At 42.5% G+C, this 26,788-nt stretch overlaps 1 protein-coding gene across 30 annotated transcripts in view; it reads right to left on the minus strand.

Moving 5' to 3' along the window:
* pknox2 (pbx/knotted 1 homeobox 2) overlaps positions 1-26,788 on the minus strand; it is a 422,222-nt gene that overhangs the window by 170,369 nt on the left and 225,065 nt on the right. For 8 of the 30 annotated variants that reach the window (XM_059639004.1, XM_048562474.2, XM_059638999.1 and 5 more), the window contains one exon: positions 5,164-5,254. The exons of 21 other annotated variants lie outside the window; for them this stretch is intronic. The gene's annotated coding sequence lies outside the window, so the exon portion shown is untranslated. Of the gene's footprint in view, positions 1-5,163; positions 5,255-16,102; positions 16,122-26,788 lie in introns of those variants that run through there. One more of the 30 variants, XM_059639011.1, reaches the window with a different exon arrangement.

The following is a 26,788-nucleotide window of genomic DNA, read 5'->3' on the forward strand; positions in this document are numbered from 1 at the left end:
ACAATCCCAGGATCCTTAGCCGTTCATCATACGTTAAACCTACCATTCCAGGGATCATCCGTGTGAATCTCTGCTGGACACGCTCCAGGGCTAGTATGTCCTTCCTGAGGTGTGAGGCCCAAAATTGGACACAGTATTCTAAATGGGGCCTAACTAGAGCTTTATAAAGTCTCAGAAGCACATCGCTGCTTTAATATTCCAACCCTCTTGAGATAAACGACAATATTACATTCGCTTTCATAATCACGGACTCTACCTGCAAGTTAACTTTTAGAGAATCCTGGACCAACACTCCCAGATCCCTTTGCACTTCTGATATGCGAATTTTCTCACCGTTTAGAAAACAGTCCATGCCTGTATTCTTTTTTCCAAAGTGCAAAACCTCGCATTTACTCACATTGAATTTCATCAGCCATTTCCTGGACCACTCTCCTAAACTGTCTAAATCTTTCTGCAGCTTCCCCACCTCCTCAGTACTACCTGCCAGTCCACCTATCTTCGTATCATAACTATCACCCACCATATCTATCCCATTCTCTATAACCTCACAATTGCCATGACTAATCCACTCACACATCCATGGACACTATAGGCCATTTTAACATGGCTAATCCATCTAGTCTGCACACTGGCAAACTTGCCCATCTAAGGCTGGGTCTTGCAAACATACAATGAGGATGCAAATGGGAGGGAATCGATACTAGAGAACATCCCCTCAACCTGCCGAAAAAAAAGGTGGCAGCAGTGAAAAGGGAACACATATCTGCTCCTCCTCTGACCTCAGTCTGTATGAATGCAGGCCATCGATATGTATTGGTACTGGAATGCAACATAATCATGTGCAAGCAACAGCCCCTTCAAAATGCTTGGCAGGACCTCGCATTTGGTAAGTTGGTCAGCTGAGCTGTGAAGCTGATTCATAGAATCCCTACAGTGTGGAAACAAGCCCACACCAACGCTTGGAGCATCCCACCCAGACCCATCCCCCTATAACCCACACACCCCTGAATAATACGGGCAATTTAGCACGGCCAATCCACCTAGCCTGCACATCTTTGGACTGTGGGAGGAAACCGGAGCACCTGGAGGAAACCCACACAGACACGGGGAGAATGAGCAAACTCTACACAGACAGTCGCCTGAGGCTGGAATCGAACCTGGGTCCCTGGCGCTGGGAGGCAACAGTGCTAACCATTGAGCCACCGTGCCACCCCAATTCACTGGTTAAACTCACCAAGAGGGTACTCATATACTATCTGGAGGAAAGCTTACTCGACCTGCAACGTTAACTCTGATTCCTCTTCAAAGATGCTGCCAGACCTGTTGAGCTTTTCCAGAAATTTCTGTTTTTGCTTTTGAGGAGACTATTCATCTTGTTTCTGTCAGTCTCTACATTAATAACTATCATTTGATAGGTAACACTGAGCCCTGGGTGGTTTAAAGTCGATCAGACTCTCTTCACAACCCTGAGTAGGTCATCCTTGAATCAAGGGGCAGCCAATACACATTTAGACAGTGTTTGTATAGGATCTAGTTCCACACCCTTTGACAGTCCTTTGCTCTTGCACCTAGATACACAGAACTTGCTCTCAGCACCAACAGCTTTGTGTTGAGTTTTGCCCAGTCTGGAATTTATTCATACCTGTAATACATATTCATTTGGAGGGCCTGGGAGGAAAGCCAGGGTTTGCCTTGGCTCCTGACCACACTATGAGTTTCAAAGTTACAAGATATCAATCTGTTCACTTTTCAACAAGTTGAAGGGAGTGCAGTGGATATGTAATGCACAGTGAGTCATGTTCGAGGAATTTGGAGGGGCATCAACAGTCTCTCCAATGAATGCATTTATTACGCATCAGTCAGATGGATTTAAGGTCATGGCTTCACAACATTCTGGATGAGAAACTTTAAAAGGAAAAAGCTCCAGTAGAGACATAAAAGGAGATCCCACAGTTTTGACAAAGAATACAAGTCTCAAGAGTACCAATTTTGAGGAAGGGTTGCTGGACCCAAAATGTTAACTGTTTTCTCCTTCATAGATGCTGCCAGACCTGAACTTCTCCAGCAACTTTGTTTTTGTTCCTAATACAAGTCTCAAGCTGTCACCTTTCTCGACTGTGTCATTTGACTACAGCCAGGACTCTTAGTTTTCTATCTTATCCCTTATGCCAAAATGTCAGCTTTTTCCTCCTCCTCTATATGACTTCACAGCATTGACCACAAATTTCACCACGCAGTTTCCTAATTTTCCTCTACAAGCATCACAAAAGTTGACTGCAACTCACTTGCCTCACCTTCTCTCTACCCTATAATCCTTGGGGCTTGTTATCTAATGACTGCTTTCTAATTACCTTGGTCTCTGGTAGTTTCTTACAGGCCTTCCATTTCCCAATCGGAAAAATATTAATTTATAGAGCTCTCTGTCACTGTGGGACTGGGGTTTCTTTTAGAAGCAGTTTTAGTCTCCATCATTCTTCATCTTCTTCACACATTCTTCCTTTCTTGCGAGAGTAATGATTCACAGGGCATTTGTGATGCCCGAGATCTCAACCAATTGTGGCTCCTCAGTGATCCCAGGCAATAACAAGGCATATAAGAAGAGTCCAGCATAGTAAGAAAAATAGAGAACCTAATTTCACAAGTTACTAGCTGATCAGGATGGCATATAGGAATAGGAATCCTAACTGATGGATTTGAGAGAGAATTTGGATTCAGTGACTATTTTCAATCTCTGTTTGGATACGTTCTGAGACATATGTAGTGCAGGTAGGACTTGGACAATGATCTTCTGGGCCAGGGGCAAGGATTACTGCACCACAATAGCTAAAATTTGGATTCAGTAAGCTGGTGATTTAAAGTCACAGCGCCCAGAAAAATGGGAAAAGCAAAGAGGCTTCAAGGAGGAGTAAAAATTGATATCTAACAGAGAGTTTGAGTTGATCTATTTAGGCTCATTAAAAATTAAAAAAGGCTGAAGCCTAACTTGCAGTAGAAATGCAGTAGCTATCTGGCAGGAAGTTAAACTCCAAATGTAATGACGCACAACACACTTCCAAGTAAACAGTTTCAGGCAGAATAAAGAACAGAGTAGGGGATGATGTTATCAGGTTAATCAGGATTACAAATTAAATGCTGGCTCCAGCTGGTTCCCTCAGTGTCCATTCATGTTACTCACACACCCTCATATTAAAGCCAGGCAGAACCACCATCAAGGCCCCATTCCCCAAGGAAGTTCCGGAATGAAACCCATTAAACCATCAGTGACAGATGACCTTTAAAAGGTTTCTTCCTTCAGAAAAAATACATTGCTTCTTAATGCCATTTTATATACTGTAAAGTGATTTTACAAGAAATGCTCATCTTAGTTTATGGTTTAAGTAATCCTACAAAAAGAATACAAGATGTAGCATGTTGTTCATGATTAACTGTGAGTGCACTTGCAACACTCATGATGCACATCAGAATAAAACTGGCCCAGGTTCTTAAAACATTGGCAAATGCATCTTTTCCAATCCAGCCAGGCTATGGATTTGGTAAATGCCTTTCCAGCTGCAAATCACAAGAAGCTCTGTCATTTAGAAAAAAAAACTTTGCTCATTGAGCTGTGTAAATTCTAATGTTCGCGTAAATTATGGTAGAATTCACAGTATATTTCATGTTGTAGTTAAGTCTCTATAGATACACTGACTGGGATTTCTGTGTCTGGATGGCCGAGACCCACTCAATACTGGGACTTGAGTCTCATTCCCAACAATCCGTGCAAAGTGATATCAATGATCAAGTTTGTATAAAGTAACTGTGGCCCTTGCAGTGAATGGGGGGAGGGCTGGTCGGGAGACGGAGGAGTAAGGTTAGGGGTTTGGCTCCTGCATTATGAAAGAAACAAAATCGCTGAGATGGCCAACTTTATGATCAATGTGGAAGTATATTTTCATATCAGGAGCTGGTTCATGAGAATGCAGCTGCTCCTGGCACTAGAAGGCTCAAGAGACCCTGCTGTGCAGCTGTCAAACAGGTGAGTTATTTACACAATCAAAAGGTATGAAGTCTATCCAGGTATGGGGACTCGGATCAGTTTCAGGCCTTTACTAAAATGTCGGGCAATTGTGCCTAACAATCGGTGTGAGATTCCTGCCTACCATACTGCACCCACTCCTCCACTCTCACCAACAAAAAAAACACAGTTCCACTTTTAAGGCTTTGTATGAATTCTTTCACGACTGGGGTAAAGTCACATTTGGAGAGGGGGAGGAAATGCAATTACTCAACAATTCTGGACATGAATAATTGTAAGTAAAACCACATTGTAGAGTTGAAGTTGAACACATGACAGTTTAAGGGTTACACTGAAATGCAGCAAGTCACTGTATCACATGTTTCTGTGCACAGCCAGAGCTGCAGCTAGCAATGAGGCAGTGAAGTCCCAGAAAAAAGCAAGATTTACTCTATTCAATGTTTTCTTTCTCTTTCCTTTCCTTGTCCTTTGCTTCCTAATCACTTTTCAGGAATTCCAATACAGAGTCAACAGTCCACTCCATACCAGAGAGTGAAGTTGCTGATGTGTGGAGGATGGAAGCAGACATATTTGATTTTAAAAAGATTTCTTTCGATCTGAGAACACAGTTAAAAAGCTCCAAACTCACCTGGTGTGTGAACGCAACATGAAGGATTAAAGGGAAACCGCTTACTGAGTTGGATTAAAATAAATTCAGAAAGTGACTGCATTTCATTGCTGACTGAACAGCGGGTGTGGGCGTTTCCCTCTGTCCTCAAGAATGTTCTTTTTGCATACTATTTTTGAAATTAGAAATTTTTAGCACAATCTAAGATGCCTTGTCCATTGTCTTGCTGGGGCAGTGGGTACTGTCCTGCTGGGAGGGCATGTATTGCCCTGCCTAGAGAACAGGCATTGTCTTGCTGAAAGAGCAGGGACTGTCCTGCTGGGACAGCAGGCACCCTACTGGGGGAGGGGGTAGTTTTTAGCCTATTCTCAGGTCTGACGTGTCAGACATGGCCCAAGTGTGACTGTCCTCTCCCAATTTGGGTTCCTGTTCAACTTCACACAACATACAATCGGTAAGAAAGTCCAGCAGAAGTTGGGGCTGAAAGTGCCTCACTCCATAGAACTTAAAACCAAGAGGTGCAATCCAACCCTTAACTCACCGATGTTTGGGAGCCTGGTATCCACAAATGTCCTCTGAAGGTCCAGGCCAATGACTGAGACAGAGTTCACAGCATCACACGACAGCAGACCCTGGAAAACACCCGTCACTAAATTAGTCGGAACTCAGTCTTTCTCCTCCAACCACAAGGCAACTATCAACTGGGATGCTACATTTGGCCTCAGTACCTGCTGGTTGTATAAGGTGGGGAGGGAATAAGAACATCGGACAGGATCCTCTCTGCTGCTCATGGTCACTGCTGGGAGGTACATGTGTGAAATGCCTGAGCTAAGTCTCAGAAGTGGCCCCCAATTCTGGAGCAGACTGCTTTATCGAAACCAACACGGGAATTGCTGGGGAAACTCAGCAGGTCTGGTAGCATCTGTGCAGAGAGAAACAGAGTCAACGTTTCCTTAATTCCCTTCTTCACAGCTGACGTCTGCTCCATAGAACCCCAGGTCCAAAACAGCATCATACTGGACTCAAAACATGACCTCAATTTCACCAGAGGCCGCAACTGCTGAGTTTCTCCAGCATTCTCTGCATTCAGTTCAGATTTCCAGGATCTGCAGTCTTTTGCATTTATTTGCATTAATAAACTGAACATCTGAAATAGCATGTCGATCGGTCTCTCGATCAAGGCAGCGCAGAACAAGAAACAGGCATAGACCTAGCTCGAGCAAACAATTTTCAGAGAGGTTTGGAGAAAGAAATAGAAAATTGGTAAGGAGTGTGGGTCAGGGGAGTAGCTTCGCTGGTATATATGGGTCATTAGACTGCCACAGTGTTGTGTGCGGGCTACATGACTGTAACGAAGTGACCCTGTCAAAGATTCCTTCCAAGGTTACTTCACGTGATTAAGCCATGATTATCGGCACTGGGTTTTTGCCAGTTCATTCTCAAAGACAAAGTCAGATAGTGATCACCATTACTCATAAAACCAACACCATCATATTCGAAATTCAATGACAAATGTGCATTAGTGATAAATATAAGATTAAATAAATATAAATAAAACACAGCCCGTTTGGCAGCATCTGCAGTTCTGGAGAAGGGTCACTGGACTGGAAACATTAGCTTTGATTTCTCACCACAGATGCTGCCAGACCTTCGGAGTTTTCCCAGCAATTCCTATCGTTGTTTCTGTATTTCCAGCATCTGCAGTATATATGTACAATATAAACACACACACACACACACACACACACACGTGCTGCCCTATACTGGCATCTCTCTGGATTCCTGGCATTGCCACCATCATTAAAGCTCAGCTATGCACTAGTAAAGAACTGGCAGCCTATGGTTGTCCTGCATGGTTCCTGTCAATTGTTCCAGACATGTTGGGCACAGGGAAACTGACACTACACTTTGCCAGCAGAGACCTGGAGGTCATGGTGAACAGGAGCTGAGTGTAGCCATTGTCCAAGGGACGTGCCCTGAGATGTTAGTGATTGCTGGAGGGTTGGAGGAGCAGGCAGTGAGCTGAAGTTGCCGGGTTACAGTTCCGAGTTCTATGTTGGGAATTGTCATTGTCTCATTTTGATCTGGTAGGTGGGAAGTTGCACATCAGTGACGTGAGATGGCTTAATAATGAGGATCATAATGTGTGCAAATAGGTCTTTCACTGCTCACAAGTGAGAATCTCGTAATACTTGGTTGGAATATGGGACTTTTTGCTCTTGACAATGGGTAGAGGAAGAAAACAAGGTACACAGAATGGAGTGGGATGATCAGCCACGATCATATTGAATGTTGAAACAGACCTGAAGGGCCAAGTAGCCTACTCCTGCTCCTATTTTCTATACTTCTATGTGGAATTTTCTGAATCAGTGACACATTTTTAAATGTAATGTGGCCATAAAATGCTCCAGAACACCTTAAAGACGTTATTGAAAAGAAATTGTTTCTCTCCCACCATTTTCAATTGATTGGAATTCAGTCTTACCTCATTTTCTACCCATGCCCTTGGCCATCTTGTCTATTTAACTCACTCCCATAAACTGCTGTACCAGTTTTAACCTTCTCACTCTTTTCTCACTACCACTGAGGATCCCACCCCCACTCCCTGCCAATTTAAAGTCTCATGAGTGGCATATGTAAATCTCCCTATATCAGGATATTAGTTCCCTATGGTTCAGGAGCGACCCAGCCATCTTGTAAATATCACTTCTACGCCAGCTCCTCAGCGCTCATTCACTGTATCCTCCTATTGCTAGTCTCATTAGCGCATGGCACCCACAGTAATCCAGAGATTACTACCCTTGAGGTAATGATTTTTAACTTTCTTCCTAATTTCATATTTTCTCCCTGTAGGGCCTCATCACTGCCTCTACCTATGCTGTTGGGACCAATGTGTACAACAACCTCAATCTGTTCACTCTCCTGTTTAAGAATTTGCTGTAACTACTTCAAGACATCTTTGACCCTAGCACCATGAAGGCAACATGCCATCCTCCTGTCAGGCTCACGACCACAGAAACTGCCACCTGTGTCCCTGACTAAACAGTCCCTTATCACAAATTGATTGCTTGGACCTTGACATACCCCTCTTAACAGCAGAGTAAGACATGGTGCCAAAGACCCGGCTGTCAGTGCTATTTTCATCTAAAAGAACCAGTAGTATTCAAAAGTATATACTTGTTTGAGAGGGAGATAGCAAAATTGGTGGTGCAACAAAGTAAGTTACCTAAGAGTACAAAGAAATCATGATCAGATGGGCCAATGGGCTGAAAAGTGACGGGCAAATGAGATGAGTGGAGTTTGGGATACCCAATCAGTATGGACAACTTGGACCAAAGGGTCTGTTTCCATGCTTTATGACTATACGACTCAATGAATGAATCATATTCTGAGTATCTGTGTATGGAGCTGGAGGAACACAGCCCGGCAGGCGGCATCTGAAGAAGGGTCCAACCCTGAAACATCAACTTTCTGCTCCTCTGATGCTGCCTGGCCTGCAGAGTTCCTCCAGCACCATACTCTCATATCTTAAATGTTTCATTATAACAGTGAGCCAAATTTTAAACAACTGTTTCTACCTCCACTACTTCATTTCACGTCTTATTTGAGAAATATCTCCGTTGGCGACTATGGCATTCTTGCATGTATGAATTAAAACTTATTCCTCAGTTTTAAAGTTGCATATCAGTCCATGACACTAGTCTGGAGTGTTACACGATTACTGTCACAGGTTCACATTCTGAGCCAGTCAAAAGGAAAGTCTTCAATAAAGAAATATGATATTAAAGTAGATCATTCAGGGAGAACATACCTCCAGCAGTACAAATAGAAGGAACTCTCAACAAAATTCACGAACCATAATAATTGAACACAGCAACGGTTTTCCAGCTCCAGGTACCATCAGTTACATGATAAACGAGGGCAACTTGTCATAACTGGAATTGTGACAAACAGTGATGCAACAATCACGGCCAACCTAAGAACACTGAAGTTTAACCTTGCCAACCGTATTGTCTCAGAAGAAAAGAATCAAACACACTGATCTTTATTGAAAAAAGCTACACTGCCAGTGACGTGCACAATAATCCAAAATCAGAGTACCCCAGCAGCTTTCTAACATTCAAATTTTACTCTCACTTCTTTCTGACATCACCAGTCAAGCCACCAAAACTCCATCTGCTATTCTAAATATAATGAAATGATTGTTGCCATGACAAAACTACACACCATCCGAATCAAAATAACAGAATTAATTACTCAACAGTCTGATCCAACACAGAAAACAGCACGTTCCAAAGCCAGAACTAATTATCAGCCTAATTTGAAAGTGGCCGCGGCCTTCTTCAGAAGTGTCACTGTTTTCGGACCAATCATTTCTGGAAGCTTATCTGGAATGAATTTTTTTTTAAAACACCTCCATCATATTGAATAAAACACACAGAGTGCAGCAGCATTTGAGTTACACTGCTTCACGTACTCTCACCACGCAGGAATCGGAGAGTTTTTGCTGGGATTTGAAATGTGACTTTGGAACATGCTGCCCTCCCCAACCTCACAGACAAAATCATCAACATTTGATGCAACAATGAACAGGATCAAAGTTAACACCAGCCATATGTGATCAACTACCAGTTCCATACCTTGGCAGATTTAATGTTGTAGCACAGCCAGAACACATACCCCTCTGCATTCTGGAGGCTGACTTGACAATTGTACAGTGGAAACAAAATGGCCATGCTCCAACACAGGCTAACAGTAAGAAATATATCTACAATGAGATGGTCAAATGATATCAAAAGTGAAAGATAGAGCATCGTCAGCTTATATAGACACAAAAACAAAAAGATTTCTGATTGACATGATACCTCATAAAACAAAATGCTTGTTAAGATATACTGATAGATTAACAATACCAACTTAGGGAATGGAGCTTGTCAATAACGTGCAGGTCGGTGAGTGTTTAAATGAGGACACTATCTTTGACACAGCAGAAAACTCAGGCCAACAGGTAGCAACACAGACTGTTAGAATGATAACTTACTTGCATTGAGCAATAGTCAACATCCTCTTTGAAGCCCTCTGATGAAAGTTTGTGAAATGTAAACTCACTGGGGAACCATAAATTGGGTGCTCTTCGAGGAGAACTCAAGATGTCTTCGAAAAAGCAACTTCGGCCAGTCATAACTGATCCAAGAAAACATCCAAAAGTCAACTGCTTATGTGCAAAGTAGGTTTGGCTATAGAACAACATTTGGGTATCTTATTAATTATCTTCTTCCTGAAGCTAACTTCTTATTGACAAAAGGTAATTGGCCAAATAACCTTTACAAATTTTCTCTAGTGCACCTTGTTCACAGTACCATAATTCCTACTTTGCATTTCAAAAATACTTTACTATAAAATTGGGTTTGGGATATCCCAAAGATGCTATAAAAATGCACGATATTTTGTTCTTTACGTGTGAGCAGCTGTCTACGATTCAGGGCAATTAAAGTTTCAGAATAATTTTATAAAAGTCTGCAATTCTCAATCCTTTAGCAAAGTGTGAAGATAGCTCTCATGATTCTGAAGAGAGTTTAATGAAAGCAGTACACAGGGATGATAGAGAGGGAAACCATCTGACCAGAACATTGGGAAGGAGTCGTTCCGTGTCTGCAGCGCAAATTAAAGCAGCTCTGTCACATCAATGGCAGTTTTGTTGTTTTCCTTATGCCAGATATATCTGAAAATTAAACTGAGCAAAATACAACAGCTGAAATGAATGACCTTATCGTGCCACACAATGAAGTGAAGCATTTGGATACAAGAGAATTAAGAAAATTAATGTTGCCCAATTATGTAGCTGTTATTCCCAATGGATTTGCAGATAATCCTTTATTTTCTTTCATTCACCAACAAGGGCATCACTGGCTACGCGAACGTTTATTGTTCATCCCTAGATGCCCAGAGGGGAGTTAAGTGTTAACCACATTGCTGTGGGTCTAGAGTCACATGTAGGCCAGACTAGGTATGGTTGGCAGTTTTCTTCCCTAAAGGACATTAGTGATGGGTTTTTCCCAAAATCAACAACTGTTTCATCATAGAATCCCTGCAACATGGAAGCAGGCCATTTGGCCCAGCGAGTCCACATCGACCCTCGAACAACATCCCACCACCCCCGCCTTATCCCTGTAATCCTATATTTCCCATGGCCAATCTACTTAACCGGCACATCTCAGAGAAAACCGATGCAGAAATGGGGTGAATATGCAAACTTCATACAGATAGTCACCTGAGGCTGGAATCGAACCTGGCCCCTTGCACTGTGAGGCAGTAGTGCTAACCACTGAGCCACCGTTAGACTCTCAATTCCAGATTTTTATGGAAAATTCAATTTCCACCATCTGCCGTGGTGGGATTTGATCCGGGTCCCCAGAACATTAGCCGGATCTCTGGATTAACAGCCCAGTGATAATACTACTTGTCATCCCCTGTTTGACATCATTCCACGTGGTACAGAATGAGCTCTATAATAAGCCCACACTTTCTCTACACCAGGCACCAGGGCACTTGTACTGCACATCAATGCAATGGCCCAATGGACACCAGTGAGCCCTAACTATTTGCACAATACACTCTCTACATACAGCCCCATCCCTCACAACAGGAGGATCGGATGGTCTGCTGCCGCTCATTAAGAACAGTGGTTTCATTCATCAGTGAAGCTGTACTTCAAATACTTCGTGGGGCCACTGGGAGCAAAAAAAAATTCTCTTGCAAACTGACAGAATCACAGAAATCCAAACTTCAACACTTTCCCGAAGGACTTCCTAGGATGCAGTCAGGAAAGGAAACCCTGCTGAGTTTTCTCTCGCTTTTGCGTTTACCTACTAACTGAGGGCAACGGCAGCAGCCCATCTGCAAACTCAGCAACTGTAGCCAGGAAATAAAACCCTGCAATGCTCAATATCTGAAACTCTTTCTCCACAGATGCTGCCAGATCTCCTGACTATTCCAAGCATTTTCTGCATTACTTTAGCACTTGGATTACTTTTGATCCAGCACTAAAGAATTTGGTTTTACAACTGAGTCACACGCTAAATGAACTTTCCTTAAATGGCCCCAGGTTTGATCTGTTAGAAGCTGTGGCTTTTGGAAATGATCACCATATAACAAATCATGTAATGGAAGGTAAAACATCTCAATGGTTTTGTAGCCTTTTGATTATGATCATACAAATAAATCATGTTTTTTTTAAAATAAAAAACACTGCAAAGTTTAATTTTCTCCATTTAATAGCTTTGGCTTACATGATAAAGTATTTGAAGAATTCTGGTCTAAGCTGTTTAACAACATACATCAAAATGATATCTTTGACATAAGGCACTCAAATATTTTCTATAAAGAGGAACTGTAGGCACTAAACAGTTTTCAGGATGTGTTTGAACATCAGGTGAAAGACTCTAAAGTTAAAGACTTAGTTAAAGAAATTAGAAATGGTGACAGAACATCCGCCCAAGTGAGACGGCAGTTGGTAAGATGCTATAAACTGAAATGCAGAGACATAAAGCAGGGAAAAGGCAGACTAAAAAGATGATGGAATCTGAAAACCAAAGTGATGGGTTTGATATTCACGTGCCAGTTAGTGATCATGTTCAAATAATGCAGGTGTGCCTAGCAGGCTAAAAATAACACAAAGAAAACAGACTAAAATGATACGAAGCACATTGTTCCATGACTAGAAACACTAAGTTTCCAGTGCAGAGGATGCCAGTCAGCTCATTGCATCTGTTCAGGACAAAAAGCAGCTATACACAGTCTAATCAAAATCTTCAGCTCTTGGTCAAGAGCCCCATAGGTGCTTCAAGTTCACATCCAAGTACATTGTCAATAGTAGTAGGGTTTCTACCACTAGCACCTTTTTCTGGCTGCAAGGTCCAGATACCCACCAATGTCTTGGTGTTAAAACGTTTTCTTGAACTCTGCTCTTGCTTGGTTGATAACTTTCGAATTAGGCCCTCTATTTGCTGAGCTCTCTCTCTCTGAAATCAGAGCCTTCCTATCCAATCTAAGCCATTTACAATTCTATACACCTCTCTTCAGCAGCCTCTGCTCCAAAGAAAATAATTCCAGCCTGTCCGATCTGTCCACATCACTGAAGTTCTCTATTTGCAGCAGCACAGTTCTGAATCTTCTCTGTCCTCTCTCTCACAGTCCCAACCTTTCTGAAATATGGTGATGAGAACTGTAAAGACTGCAACAGCTATGGCTAAATTGGTGTTTTATACAGTCCAAACATCAACCCCCTGAACCTAGGGAGGAATCCATGAACATGTCAAAGTCCATCTATTCCTCCACATTCATCAGGATCCTCCCACTTATTGTGCTCTTCCTCAGGCCTCGCAAAATGCATTGTCTCAAACTTTTCTGGACTGAATATCATTTGCCAATTCCTGCCCACTTATAGAATCACAGAACCCCTAAAGTAGGCTAGCATGCCATTTGGCCCATCAAGTCCACACCAAACCTTCGAAAATCATCCAACCCAGACTCAACCCCCTATCCTATCCCCATGGCTAATCAACCCAGCCCGCCCATCCCTGGCCACTATTGACCAGTCAATGGATAACATCCTGCAGCCTACAGCCTTTGGCCTCACTCTCAACCATAGGACTAATTTTTGCAACATCTGAAGACATTTTAATAATTCTCGTATATGTATGTATAAATCATTGATATATATTACAAGAAGTAAAGGATCTAGTATTAAATTCTGTGGAACCCTGCTAGAAATAACATGTCAGTGACAGGCTTGATCAATCAATTACCATTTGCTCCCTGTCTCCGAGTAGTTTAGGATACAACTTGCCATTTGCCTCTGGACGACATGGTCCATTACTTTTTGACCAATCTACCACATGGAACCTTACGGAAAGATTTATTAAAACCCGTGTGCAAATGAAAAGACCACACATTCTTCTGTTTTGGTACTATACACTGAAACACAAGTTTTTTTAAAAATGCATTCATGGGCTGAGGTCATCGCTGGCTAGGACAGCATTTATTGTCCAGAGGGCAGTTAGGAATCAAGCACATTGCTGTGGATCTGGAGTCACATGCAGGCCAGACTGGATAAGGATTCCTTCCCTAAAAGTCATTAGTGAATCAGATGGGATTTTCTGACAACTGGTAATGGATTCATGGTCATCATTAGACTCTTAATTCCTGATGGAATTTGAATTCAAATTCCACCATCTGCTGTGGCGAGATTCGAACCCAGAGCCCCAGAACATTACCTGGGTCTCTGGATTAACAGTTGATCTGTTATATAACTGAAATCCCAGGGGAATTTTCTTTTAATTCATTCTAGGATGTAGACCATTTATTGCTCATCCCTTGTTGCTCTTAAGAAGGTGGTGGCGAGCTGCCTTCTTGAATGGCTGCAGCCTATGAGCTGTAGGTTGACCCACAATGCTACAAGAGAAAGAATGCCAGGATTTCACCCAGTGACACTGAAGGAATGACACTATAAATCCAAGTCAGAATGGTAAGTGGTCTGGAGGGTAACTTGTAGGTGGTAGTGTTCCACATATCTGCTGTCCTTGTCCTCTGGATAGAATTGTTTGAGAGTTTGGAAGGTGCTGTCTAAGGAGGCCTTGTGAATTTCTGCAGAATATCTTGTAGATAGCACACACAACTGCTACTGAATGTCACTGGTGGAGGGCGTGAATGTTAGTGGGTGTGGCGTCAAGCAAGTGGGCAGCTTTGTCCTGGACGGTGTCAAACTTCTTGAGTGCTGTTGGAGCTGCACCCATCCAGGAAAAGAGGAAGGGCGTTCTATTTCCTTCATGAATTGAGCCTTGTAGACGATGGACAGGCTTTTTGGGTGGGTGGGTGGGGGTGGGAGGTTGAGTAGGGCAGGTCAGCAGATAAGTTATGCATCACTGGTTTTTAAAAGTTTCTTTTCTTTATTTATGGGTACGGGTATTGTATATCACCGATCCTATTCTGCATTACTGTTCTTAGAAATCAAAGAAAATAAAACACATTCTTGCCTTAGCATAGCACCTTTTGTTAAATTAGAAAGGCCAAGAGCATTTTACAATTTATTACTGTTTTATTAATTCACAGAATGTGGGTGTCACAGGCTGGACCACCATTTATCACCCATTCCTCAATATCTGGAGGGCAGTTAAAAGTCAACCACATCGCTGCATGTGTGGAGCCACATGAACATAGAACATAGAACATAGAACATAGAACATAGAACATTACAGCACAGTACAGGCCCTTCGGCCCTCGATGTTGTGCCGACCTGTCATACCGATCTCAAGCCCATCTAACCTACCTATTCCATGTGCGTCCATATGCTTGTCCAATGACGACTTAAATGTACCTAAACATGGCGAATCTACTACCGTTGCAGGCAAAGCATTCCATTCCCTTACGACTCTGAGTAAAGAAACTACCTCTGACAGCTGTCCTATATCTTTCACCCCTCAATTTAAAGCTATGCCCCCTCGTGCTCACCGTCACCATTCTCGGAAAAAGGCTCTCCCTATCCACCCTATCTAACCCTCTGATTATTTTATATGTTTCAATTAAGTCACCTCTCAACCTTCTTCTCTCTAATGAAAACAGCCTCAAGTCCCTCAGCCTTTCCTGGTACGACCTTCCCTCCATACCAGGCAACATTCTAGTAAATCTACTCTGCACCCTTTCCAAAGCTTCCACATCCTTCCTATAACGCGGTAACCAGAACTGTACACAATACTCCAAGTGCGGCCACACCAGAGTTTTGTACAGCTTCACCATAACCTCTTGGTTCCAGAACTCGATCCCTCTATTAATAAAAGCTAAAACACTGTATGCCTTCTTAAGAGCCCTGTCAACCTGGGTGGCAACTTCCAAGGATCTGTGTACATGGACACCAAGATCTCTCTGCTCATCTACACTGCTAAGAATCTTACCATTAGCCCAGTACTGTGCCTTCCGGTTACTCCTACCAAAGTGCATCACCTCACACTTGTCTGCATTAAACTCCATTTGCCACCTCTCAGCCCAGCTCTGCAGCTTATCTATGTCTCTCTGCAATCTACAGCATCCTTCGTCACTATGAAGGCAAGACCAGGCAAATATGGTCAATTTCTGTCCCTGAAGTACATTAGTGAATCAGATGTCTCTTTTATGATAGGTGACAGTGATCACCTGATTGCATTCAGGCTCATTTCTAATTCCAGTTTTTTTCTCAAATTGAATTCAAATTTCACCATCTACTATGAATTAATTCAAACATTGGCTTAGCACTCTGCAATGCTCGTCTAGTGACAGCAAATTACCACTGCATCCCCCCAATTATAACAACCAACTTATACACAACAAAGCCCCAGCTATTTGATCATTTAATTTGGAAACCCTAATTTTTACCCTAACCTGCGCAGGCATGTGAGTGGATGCATAATTCTGCTTTTAACTAGTGCCACAGAATTTTTTACAAGTACCTGATAGTGCAGACATAGGAACAAAAACAAAGTTGTTAGAAAAGTGCAGCAGGTCTGGCATCATCTGTGAAGGAAAAAAACAGAGTTAACACTTCGGGTCCAGTGACTCTTCCTCAGAACTGTGTGAGAGTGCAGACATAGCCGTGGTCTAGTATTTTATTTGAAAGGCCTTAGACAACGCAGACTTTATTAGCCTGTGCTGAAGTATCAGACAAGGTTATATTCCTTTGCATCTGCATTTGGACCTGAATGCTAAACCCCATGGCTCAGAGGAGACAGTGTTACTTGTAGTGCCAAAGCCTGAGAGCTCTGGAATGTGCAGTGTAAATGAGCATCAGTGTCTCAACTATAATTGGTCATTATTCTCCCTGTGACTCCTGGTCAACTTTCTGTTCATGTAGTAAATTTGGAAGTCAACTGTTCCGATGAGTCTAACAGAGGAAAATATGCAACAGATCTATGCAGCTTCCTCACTCTGATCATCAGTACAAAGTCATTTTCTCACTACAAATGCAGTTAAAGTGTTATCCTATGTCATCACAGGACATAGCATCTTAACAGCTATGTAAAGAGCTAAAAATCACAAACCGTTAACTGAAATTAATACGCATATACAGCTGGTAACCAAATGCCCACCAATAGGTAAATCTACCCCCAAAGCCCAACAATCAAGTGAATGTCTAGGACCTATATTAAATACAATACACAGAACGCACAATTGTTTGTTGAATCCTTGTTGAGCTGATTCCCAGAATTATTCCTCAAGATTTCTGTTTGTGGTCCATCATTCTGTAGTGAAACTAACAACATGTGAAGGTGCTGATGGTGTTTGGGATGCACTGCTGTAAATTGCATAACTGTTAATCCTCAGATTACACAGTTTTCTAAAGACACATTATTGAAACTTTCCAACTTCTACATTGTTCTGGGCTAGCCCACAGAAACTATTATTAAACTGTTCAAACATTTTTACACCTCCATGCCATAACACTATTAGTTTGTTGGTCGAGGCCCATAGCCGATGACACACAATTGCGTCAAATTAATTTAACTGATCAAAAGAAATCATACATTTAAATTGTGCTATTTAGATCACTATACCCAGTATCTTTAATGTGTAACATTACATATCACACACCTGCACAGTGACTGCTGATCTCAGTGATTAATTGTACATGAAGTCCTTTGGGATTTCAAAGGGCATGATTAGGTGCAGTTTGCATACAAACTCTTGCCTTCTCCTTTCACAGACCATATCAACTTCATTTGTGTCTTCAAACTATATTCTTCTGGACTCTGCCCGGATTAAATAATAACCATCCCTAAATATGCTGCTGGAAAATGGAGTTAAAGCAACAATACAGTTATCGAGTTATGACACAGATGGTCCGATGTGAACAGAGGACAAATAAGAGAAACACTTGCCTCAAAGTGATATTCTTTTCATACGAGAGGAGGAGGAAGGAACAAACAAAGTGACACGTATACAACACTTTTGCTGATCTCTGAATGCCCCATTGGCAATGAAGTATTTTGAAGCATAGTCACTTTGTATTTTAAAAGATAAAGTTGCCACTGACCCAGAGGACTGCTCTCTCAAGAGACAGAGGCAATGGAGGTGAGTTTAACCATACTTCAGGGAAGGGGTAAGGTTGAAAATGTAGGACTTTTCCTCACGTTTTCCTCACCACTTCCTTTGAGAATTGAATGAGCACTGTTGATGTCACTCTGTACTCCTAACCTTCATCCAATTAACTGAGCTAACGGAAGAGGCAGAGGGGGTGGTTTAAGGAGATAGTTTAAGATGGTTTGAGACAGCACAACAGTGACCTGAGCCACAGTAACAACAAAGTCTGCCTACTCCACTGAAGCACTGTGGAGGATATATTGCAGCTGAAAATGTGGGACAAGAGAAAGAAAACATTTTCTACAGCAGCCACCTGTGGGAAACCAATGGTGGTAATTTGCCCTTGTGTGCAGGTTTATCTGCACTGTACCACATGACTCCATCCCATGGCCAAAGCAAATACCGTTGTGTACAATCACACCGCACGGACCGCTTGAACAAACAGCTTGAAACAGTTATCGGAGACCCACAAAGAGCATCGGCTGCAGATTAACACACCAGCAGCATGTTTCACAACACAGAGCCTTGGATGCTCACCAGCGGACTGGGCTTTGCTCAGCAAACACATTGCTTCAACTATTTGTGAGCTTGGCAACTTCCCCAGAGCACATCTGTAAGACGAAAAAAATGACAATCCTTTGCCAGGTTTTCTCTAAAATTAAAAGTGAAAGTCAGTTTTAAAAAGAAAGTCACTTCAACCTTGGACGTATCAGTGAATTGCTGATCGCCATTGTTTCTGCTGCCACCCCCCCAAATAAAACACAGTGGGTGTGAAGTACAAGCGAGCACTGCTCCCGGGGTCAGGAACAAGGAACACTTGGGTCCAGGAGTCGTTCCACGCCATGATGACACAGATAGCAAACACTGAGAATAATGACAGGGGTGCAGGGCAAGCGAAGGGGCAGGGATGTTGTGAGGGAGAACTGAGGGAGCACTAAATTCTTTTCAAGTGTAGTAATACAACTAGTAAATATAGCATGCAAAGCAAGATCACACTGACATCAATATGAAATAATCTTTTTGGTGATGTTAGTTGAGGAGTAACTATTGTCCAGGACATCAGTGAGAATGCCCCTACTCTTCCCATTGTACCATGGAGTTTCTGTGGAGCAAAGAGAGTGAGAAGGGAGACAAGTGAAAATGCATGTGGACACCATCCTCAGTGCCTGTTCTAAATTCACACTTTTCCTCCAATGTGCTCACCAACTAGTTGTTCTTGAGAGGGGACCTCATTTAAAATATTTTGCACTGCTTTAATGAACACCATACTTACTGCTGGGGATTTGTTGAAAGCTTCAGTCCTCCGTTTCAGATAATCCAGGAAACCCGATCTGCCATGGCATCAGCATCCACAATGTTTGCAAAGTGAAAGATTACACAGAGAGCTCAGCTTTCCACCAATCAACTCAACAAGTCTGTCTCAAACACAAAGTGGAAGATGGGGGTGGGGGGGAACGGTGCCTCAAACCAGCAAGGTCAACAATACTGCCATTATAGCCCTGAGGAAAATACAGTTACATGGCCCCTCAAGTGTCAACTTAATTGGTAACACGTTGACTTTGAAATTAGAAAGCACTGGGTTCAAACCCCATCACTGTACATGATCTAGGCTGTCATTTCAGTGCAGCACAGAGGAAACACTGGACTGTTAAAGGTACTATCCTTTGGACGAGGTAAAATATCGATGTTCTACCTGCCTGTTCAGGTGTGCTGTTAGGCATCATTGTGATTCAACAGCCGAAGGCCAGAACATTATGGGTTCGAATCTCTCTGCACAGACCCGAGCACATAGTGTTGGGTGAGACAAAGGGAACGCTTCAGTGTCAAAGTGCCCTCTTTCACCCTGAACCACCTTATACCACAGCCATGTCTTCCTCCACGGGAACTCCCAGGGTACAACGCAGAGAATAGGGGCATTCTCACCAATGTCCTGGACAATAATTGCCCTTCAACTAACATCAAAAAGATCATCATATTGCTATCAGTGTGATCTTGCTTTTGCACACTACATTTACTATATTCTGTATGCTACTACAATACAATGTTTCGAAACGGTTTAGTGAGCTGTCACCTGCTTCAAGATGTCCTGAGATCATGTGGAAAAGCAAGTACTACCTTCCTTCACGCCAGATCACATGGATCTACTCAGAGAACAGCAGTTACTCCACACTGAGCAAATATCGTGAAAACAGCTGCTCGTGTTTCGGAACATAAGCCCTACCTGCCCGTGCACCAAAGAAGGAAGTTATTCTTTGTTTGTGAAATATCTTGAGTGCTACATAAATGCAATTTTTTAAATTTTAAAATTCAGAAGCAGTTATGAGAACTCAGTCAGTCACAACATCTTTGTATTTAATGACAGTGACTGAAAATTAAGGACAGATTTAATGGTGTTTTTGGTATGATCAGCATTTTGATAGAATAGAAAAGAGGAAATGTCTTCTACTGATAGAAGGGTTGGTATTCAAAAGGTGTAGAGATTTAAGTTTGGCAAAAAAAAATTCAGCAGAAGAATGAGGGAAACTTTTTTTTTAAAACAATGAGCAGCCAGGATCTGGAATTCACTGCCTGCAAAGGTGGCAGCAGCAGATACAACAGCAACATCCAAATGAAGAACTGGATCAGCACTTAACAAAAGCAAATTTGCTGGGCTTTGAGGAAAAAGTAGGGGTATGACACCAATTGGAAAGCCCTTCCACAGAGCCAGTACCTTCCATACTCTGTGATTCCATGACTGGCACTGTTTGTTTCAAACAGCAGAAGACGTGGGGGGATGTTGGAACTCTCCACTGCAAACAGCAGCGGATGCTTAGATCAGTTATTAATTTTAAATATGAGATTGACCTTTATTTTTCATTTAGCAAAGATATTAAAGGATATGGGTCAAAGGAAATGGGCCACAGATCAACCTGACCTCACTGAATGGTGGAGCAGGCTTAAGGGTTGAACAGTTTTCTCCTGTCCCTGAGTTCCTATCTGTTCCCATGATGCCCCACGAATTGGCAAGGCTACGTTTGCAGCTACGCCAGGAAATGCTCAACCCCAGGGACTGTGTATTTATTTCAATAAAGCAAGAAATAATGGTTCAGTTTACTGGACGGCAAGAGGAACAGTGATAATCCCCACTGGAAACAAAAGTGAAGGTAAGTGTTTATTGACTGACACCAGAGCATGTCACAATCACAAAGTTCTACTCTTTGAACTTCACTAGTTCAATTTTACTGGCTAACTTGTTCCAAGGCCTGACTACCTTTTATTCAGTTACAGACTTTGTCATCATTGTTTTATTCTTTCCCTCTCTTCAAGATTCTCCTGCTTCATTTCACAAAGCTTTTCCATTCTGTCCAAGAGTATGGACGTGACAGGATTCCTGCAGTGTTGCTCAAGTCAGTCACCGGTGTTACATTAAATGCTTCTCTCCCATCAGTGGCTTCTAATGCCAAGGAACATTGGCACACAAAAAACACACAAAAAAAAAGTGACCTGAGAGCAGAGAGTGATGAGACATTTGCTGGCCAAGGAATCACAGGCAATCCAAAATGAATTATAGCATGTCACAAGAGTTCTGATTCTCTAATGTTGCCTTGTTTATCTCGTTGCGACCCCTCTAGGAAAAGTAAAATCAATTAACTTTAATGATACCTACTGGACACGCGGAGCATTGGCAAGGAGTTTAAATGAAAACAAAGTGCTAGGGAAACTCCGCAGGTTTGACAACCTCTGTTGAGAAAGCAACAGAGTTCACATTTCAAGGCCAACATGACACTTTTTAAAAACAAGAATCATATGAGGCTCAAAACGTCAACCCTATTTTTCTCTCCACAGACATCGCTAGGCGTAGTGAGTTTCTCCAGCCCTTTCTGTTTTTATTTGAAATCCCCATCGTAATGGTTGGAACCAGGTCGATCTTACTGACCTTGACTGGGGTTACTAAGCTGGGCCAATCAGGAAGCCCTGGCTGACAGATATAAATCGGAAATTCAGAGAGAATCTGCTGTCTTCGGGGAGTGACTCCAAGCTGGCTGGCCATAACTGGTGTAATGTGCAGATGTAAACAAAGGGTGATGGGTTACCGGCCTCTGTGCAGTTATTTCACCCATCATCTGCAGAACTTTTCTTTTATTTAGACAAGGATGCCTGGACCTCAACTTACGATGAGCTGATCATGTTTAGGATGCTCATGGGAGGTTGATCTACAACAGCATAGTGGAAGGTGCTTTTAATGTCACACATCAAAACTCTCAAAGCTCCATTAGTATAAAAGCCTGGTCATAGCTGCATGTTTTAAGAAAAATCTGGAAAGAAAAAGAAAAGAATAAGAGAGAAGAAGGCGTAGGGAGAGGTTAAAAGAGGGATGTCTAGAACTCAGGATCTAGCTGACAATGGTAGGACCAAAGGAAACTGATGACACACAAAATGTCAGAATTAGAGAAGCATAAAAAACTAGGATTGTTGGGATTTGCCCCTCAAAGCTTATCACCTCTCCTTTAAATGGCTGAATAATATAAAAACCTGTAAAACCAGCATATCAAAGTGAAGATCTACTGCTCAGCAACATGACAGAGATTTTAACACAAGCATATTTTATTTAAATAAACAGTAACAATGTGGATTCAAAATGTGGCTGAGTGAAAGGTAACACAGAGTCATGGGCAATGGATATCTTTCAGGCTGGAGGAAGATTTGTACAGAGGTTCCCCAGGGACTCTTACACTGGGACGCTGGCTTTCCCAACTCATGGTTTAGACCTTGAAATTCAGGGGAAAAATTCAAAGTTTCCAGATGAAAGAGCACTTGGAAGTGGTTTGGAGGGGAACCTGCAGATACCTACTGCTCTTGTCCTTCCAATTGATAGAAGTCACCCATTTGAAAGGTTTAGTCAATGAAGACTTGACAGATTGCCGTGGTACCCACTAAAGCCACTACGCACTGGTGGTGGATGGGGTGAATGCTTCAGGTGGTTGATGGGAATGCCAAAGAAGAAAGCTGCTTTGGCCTGGTTGGTGGTGAGCTTCACGTAACAATGGAGCTGCACATAAAGAATACTCCATCACTACCCATCCCTCGACCTTTGACTTTACATGGTAGACAGGATTGCAGGGAGTCGAGACAAGTAACTAACTGCAGAATTCTCAAACTTGTTGGATGTTGGTAATGAGGGATTCAGTGATAGAAATGCCATTAAATGTCAAGGACAGGTGTTTATCGAATCATTGAATCCCTACAGTGAGGAAACAAGCCACTTGATCTATCGAATCCACACCAACCCTCCAAAGAGCATCCCACACTGACCCACTCCCTACCCCTTCCCTGTAACCCTGCATTATCAAAGGCTAACCCTGGAAGCTATGGACAATTTAGCATGGCCAATCCATCTGGCCTGCATATCTTTGGTCAGTGGGAGGACACCTACACAGACAGTGGGAGAATGTCCGTGTGAAGTTTGCACAGTCGCCCAGGGCAGGAACTGAACCCGGGTTCACTGGCGCTGTGAGGCAGCAGCACTAACCACTAAGCCACCGTGCCGCCCCTTGTTGTAGACATTAATTGCATGGCTCTAGTGTGGCGCAAAAATGCTGGATCTGATTCTGGTGTGTGAGGAGGAGCGAGTGAAGGATGGTTTAGCAGGAAAACCTGATACAATAGCCAATGTTCCTTAAAGAAGGCTTAAGCTAGCCACAGGAAGAAAACAAACAAGGAATAATCTAAAGGAACAAATATTTACTGGGGCTTGATCAATTTCAGTCTGGCTAAAATGAACCTGTCCTAGGTAAAGGAGAAGACATGATTTAGGTAAACCATGACAGTAAAAGGTCAGGCATCCAAAGGCAGAGACAGAGAGCAAGGTCATTTAGTAAAAGACAGATTATTACACGTTGTCAGCTGAATAATACGAGTGAGAAATAAGCTGAACATAGAAAGTTCACTGTGCAAGTGAAACAGGAAATAAGAGATTCAGAGACAGCATAAGAGACTGGCAGCTAACATAAAAGAGAATCTAAATTCTAAGTATGAAAAAGGTAGCGATAGAAACAGTTTGAAATGAGCATTTTGCACCCACCTCTTATAAATGACGCTCACAATGCACAGTGTAAGAGGAGTTAGTTGAAATATTGCATGGACAATAATTTGATAGAGGGGATTGTGGAAAACTGGTTTGTGTTAAAGTTGATCAGCAAGCAGCAGAGGATACCGAGTAGAAATTATAGATGCATTGGCCCTAAGTTTCCAATCTACCTGAGATAGTGAGGGGCAGGTGGAAAGAGGGAGGGTTGCTTGCCAGAGGAGTGGAATTGCAAACATTATTTCTTCATCCAAAGAAATATACAGGAATCAACTCAGCAACTACAGTCCCGTCTGTTCAACACTGGTGAAAGAGCTTTATGGAAAGATAAACAGGGACAAAATTAACAGTCACTCAGACAAATGCAGGTTAATTAAGGGAAAACCAACACCAAGGTTTTTCAAAGCAGGTTATGTTTAACTGGCTTAGTGATTTTCAGTGAGGTGACATGGGTTAGCGGATGAGGACACTTTGGTTCATATGATATTTACGAGCATCTGAAAGATGTTCTCTGAATCGCTACATAATAGGCATGCCAGCAAAACTGAAGCCCATGGAAGTAAAGCATGTTGCCCGAGAGAAAGGAAACAAGATAACACCACATGGTTGCTTTTCAGACTGGAAGAAGTTATAGTGAGGTTTCCCAAGGATCTGCAATTTGAAAAATTATAGGTGACAGAAAACTAGGACGCAATATGAGGAGGACAGCAACGGACTTCAAGAGGACACAAGAGGTTCAGGCAGAATCTGCAGAGTGCAATTAATCAGGCAGTTGTGAAGAGATAAAGTTTTGCATGAAAAACAAGGAGGGGCAATTTGAAATAAAAGAAATAAAATAACAGAAACAGAAGTTGCTGGAAAAGCTCAGCAGGTCTGGCAGCATCTGTGAAGAAGAAACAAAAAAATCAGAGTTAATGTTTTGGATCTGGAGAACTTGAAGTTCTGAGGAAGGGTCACCGGATCCGAAACATTAACTCTGATTTTCCTTCACAGGTGCTGCCAGACCTGCTGAGCTTTTCCAAAAATTTCTGTTTTTTCCCTGATTTACAGCATCCGCAGTTCTTTCAGTTTTTATGAAATAATGGATACACTTCTTAAAAGAAGCTCAGGATAAAGAGTCATCTAGACATGAAATGTTAGCTTGCTTTCCCTCTGTGGATGCCACTCAACCCTCTGATCTCCAGTTTTTTTTTGTTTTCTGTACCGATTCCAGCATCTGCAGTAATTAGCTCCTAAATGATGAGTGGCAATGGAGCCCAGAGGGAGAGAGCAACAACAGCTGCTTACAAGATTGGGTAAAAGGTCAGCCTGGGAGAATCAACTGCTGCTAAAGGGGACCAGTAGCAGTTGACAATGGGTTGTCAGTAACTGACACCATCATCCACAACCAAAGGATTACTGGCTGTCATTTCTAGGCAGGGGCTGACTTTAAGAGGCGGCCGCCTTCCCCTCCATGTGTATCCCTCTGACTGTCACAAACTGGGACAATTGGAAGCCCCTGGTTTTCCAACTCAACAGGTATGTCGCTATGATTTTCCAACTGGAAACTGGTCACATCAGTTCTTGCCTGGTGGGGTGGTAGGTGATGGAGAGATGGCAAGCTGAGACCATTAATTGACCTCTTAAGAGCCTTAATTTCTGGTGAGTTGAAAACATCTCCAATGGACCTTCACGTTCAGCAATTAATTGATGAGTGGCAAGAACAGGCCAAGTGCTCCAAATTATTTCCCCTTCTATCCACCTCTCTGACCACTTCCAGGGACAGTAAAATCCACCCACCCAACGCCCACCCCCACTCCACCGTCAAGTTGTTAGGATACCTGAGTGTGTGGTGGAGGCAGATGCAATTACAGCTTGCAAACGGAAATGGGACAAGCACCAAAACAGCACAGAAAATGCAAAGCTACAGAGGGCAAGGACAGCAAAGTGGGGCTAGCTCTGCAGGTGTTGCAAGATCCTAGAATGGACACACCAGGCTGAATGACCTCCTCCATGTTATATTCATTCAATAATTCTAGGACTATATTTGTGAATGCATAGCTTTCCAGCATTGGAATTCCTGAGTTAACATAGCTCCTGACTGCCACCCACAGCCCTCCCACTGATGATATTCAGAGCAACTAGGCTGGAAGTTTGAACACAGTTTCATATGTCTTGGTGCAGCCAACATCTAACATTTGAATGCATCAAATCCTTTGAAAAAAAACTTATTTTAAATTGATACTTTTCCCCCGGCTCATTCTTTACATCAAACATTACACAGCTAGGGTAAAGGGAAATTAAAAAGGTTCATTGCCCACTGATTAAAGGACAAATAGGAAAAGGGTCGACAGTGGTGTGAGGAGACTGATCCAAAATCGGGGAGTGAGCAAAGAGAAATCTTGACAAATATCATCCAAGCCACCAGATAACAGAGAGATGCCATTCCCAGTGAAGATGTGGAGGTGCCAGTGCCAGTGTTGGACTGGCGTGGACATGGTCAAAAATCACACAACGCCAGGTTACCATCCAACAGTTTTATTTGAAAACACAAGCATTTGAGCTCAGTTCCTTTCTCAGGCTTGGTGAGAGAGAGGGTATAAGACACAGATTTTACAAGCAGAAAGGTAACAAACCTAAAACTGGCAGGCTCTTGTGGAATCTTTAATTAGTTAGGAAGGAGAATACTGAGTGAAATGCAAAATCCAGATTCCTCTCAAGTCATCGTCTTGAGATAATTAAAAGTTTTATTGATTTATACAAGAGGTGACATCTCAAGTCAGACAATGCATTTTAGGCGAGGCCTTTTTTTTAAAAAAAACAAGCTTCCACCCAAAATGCATTACAAAGCCACCCTCTCCAGGCAAGCCATGTGCATACACAGGATCAGCTCAGATGAGGCGGCACACGACGGACACCTGAAGGTGTTGAAGAATGCCCTCACAGGAACAGGATACGATACTCAACGCATCAATTGCCAATTCCGTCAGGCCACAGCCAAAAACCACAATGATCT

The sequence above is a fragment of the Stegostoma tigrinum genome, chromosome 32 (genome assembly GCF_030684315.1).
Source record: "Stegostoma tigrinum isolate sSteTig4 chromosome 32, sSteTig4.hap1, whole genome shotgun sequence".
Classification (NCBI taxonomy): Eukaryota; Metazoa; Chordata; class Chondrichthyes; order Orectolobiformes; family Stegostomatidae; genus Stegostoma; species Stegostoma tigrinum.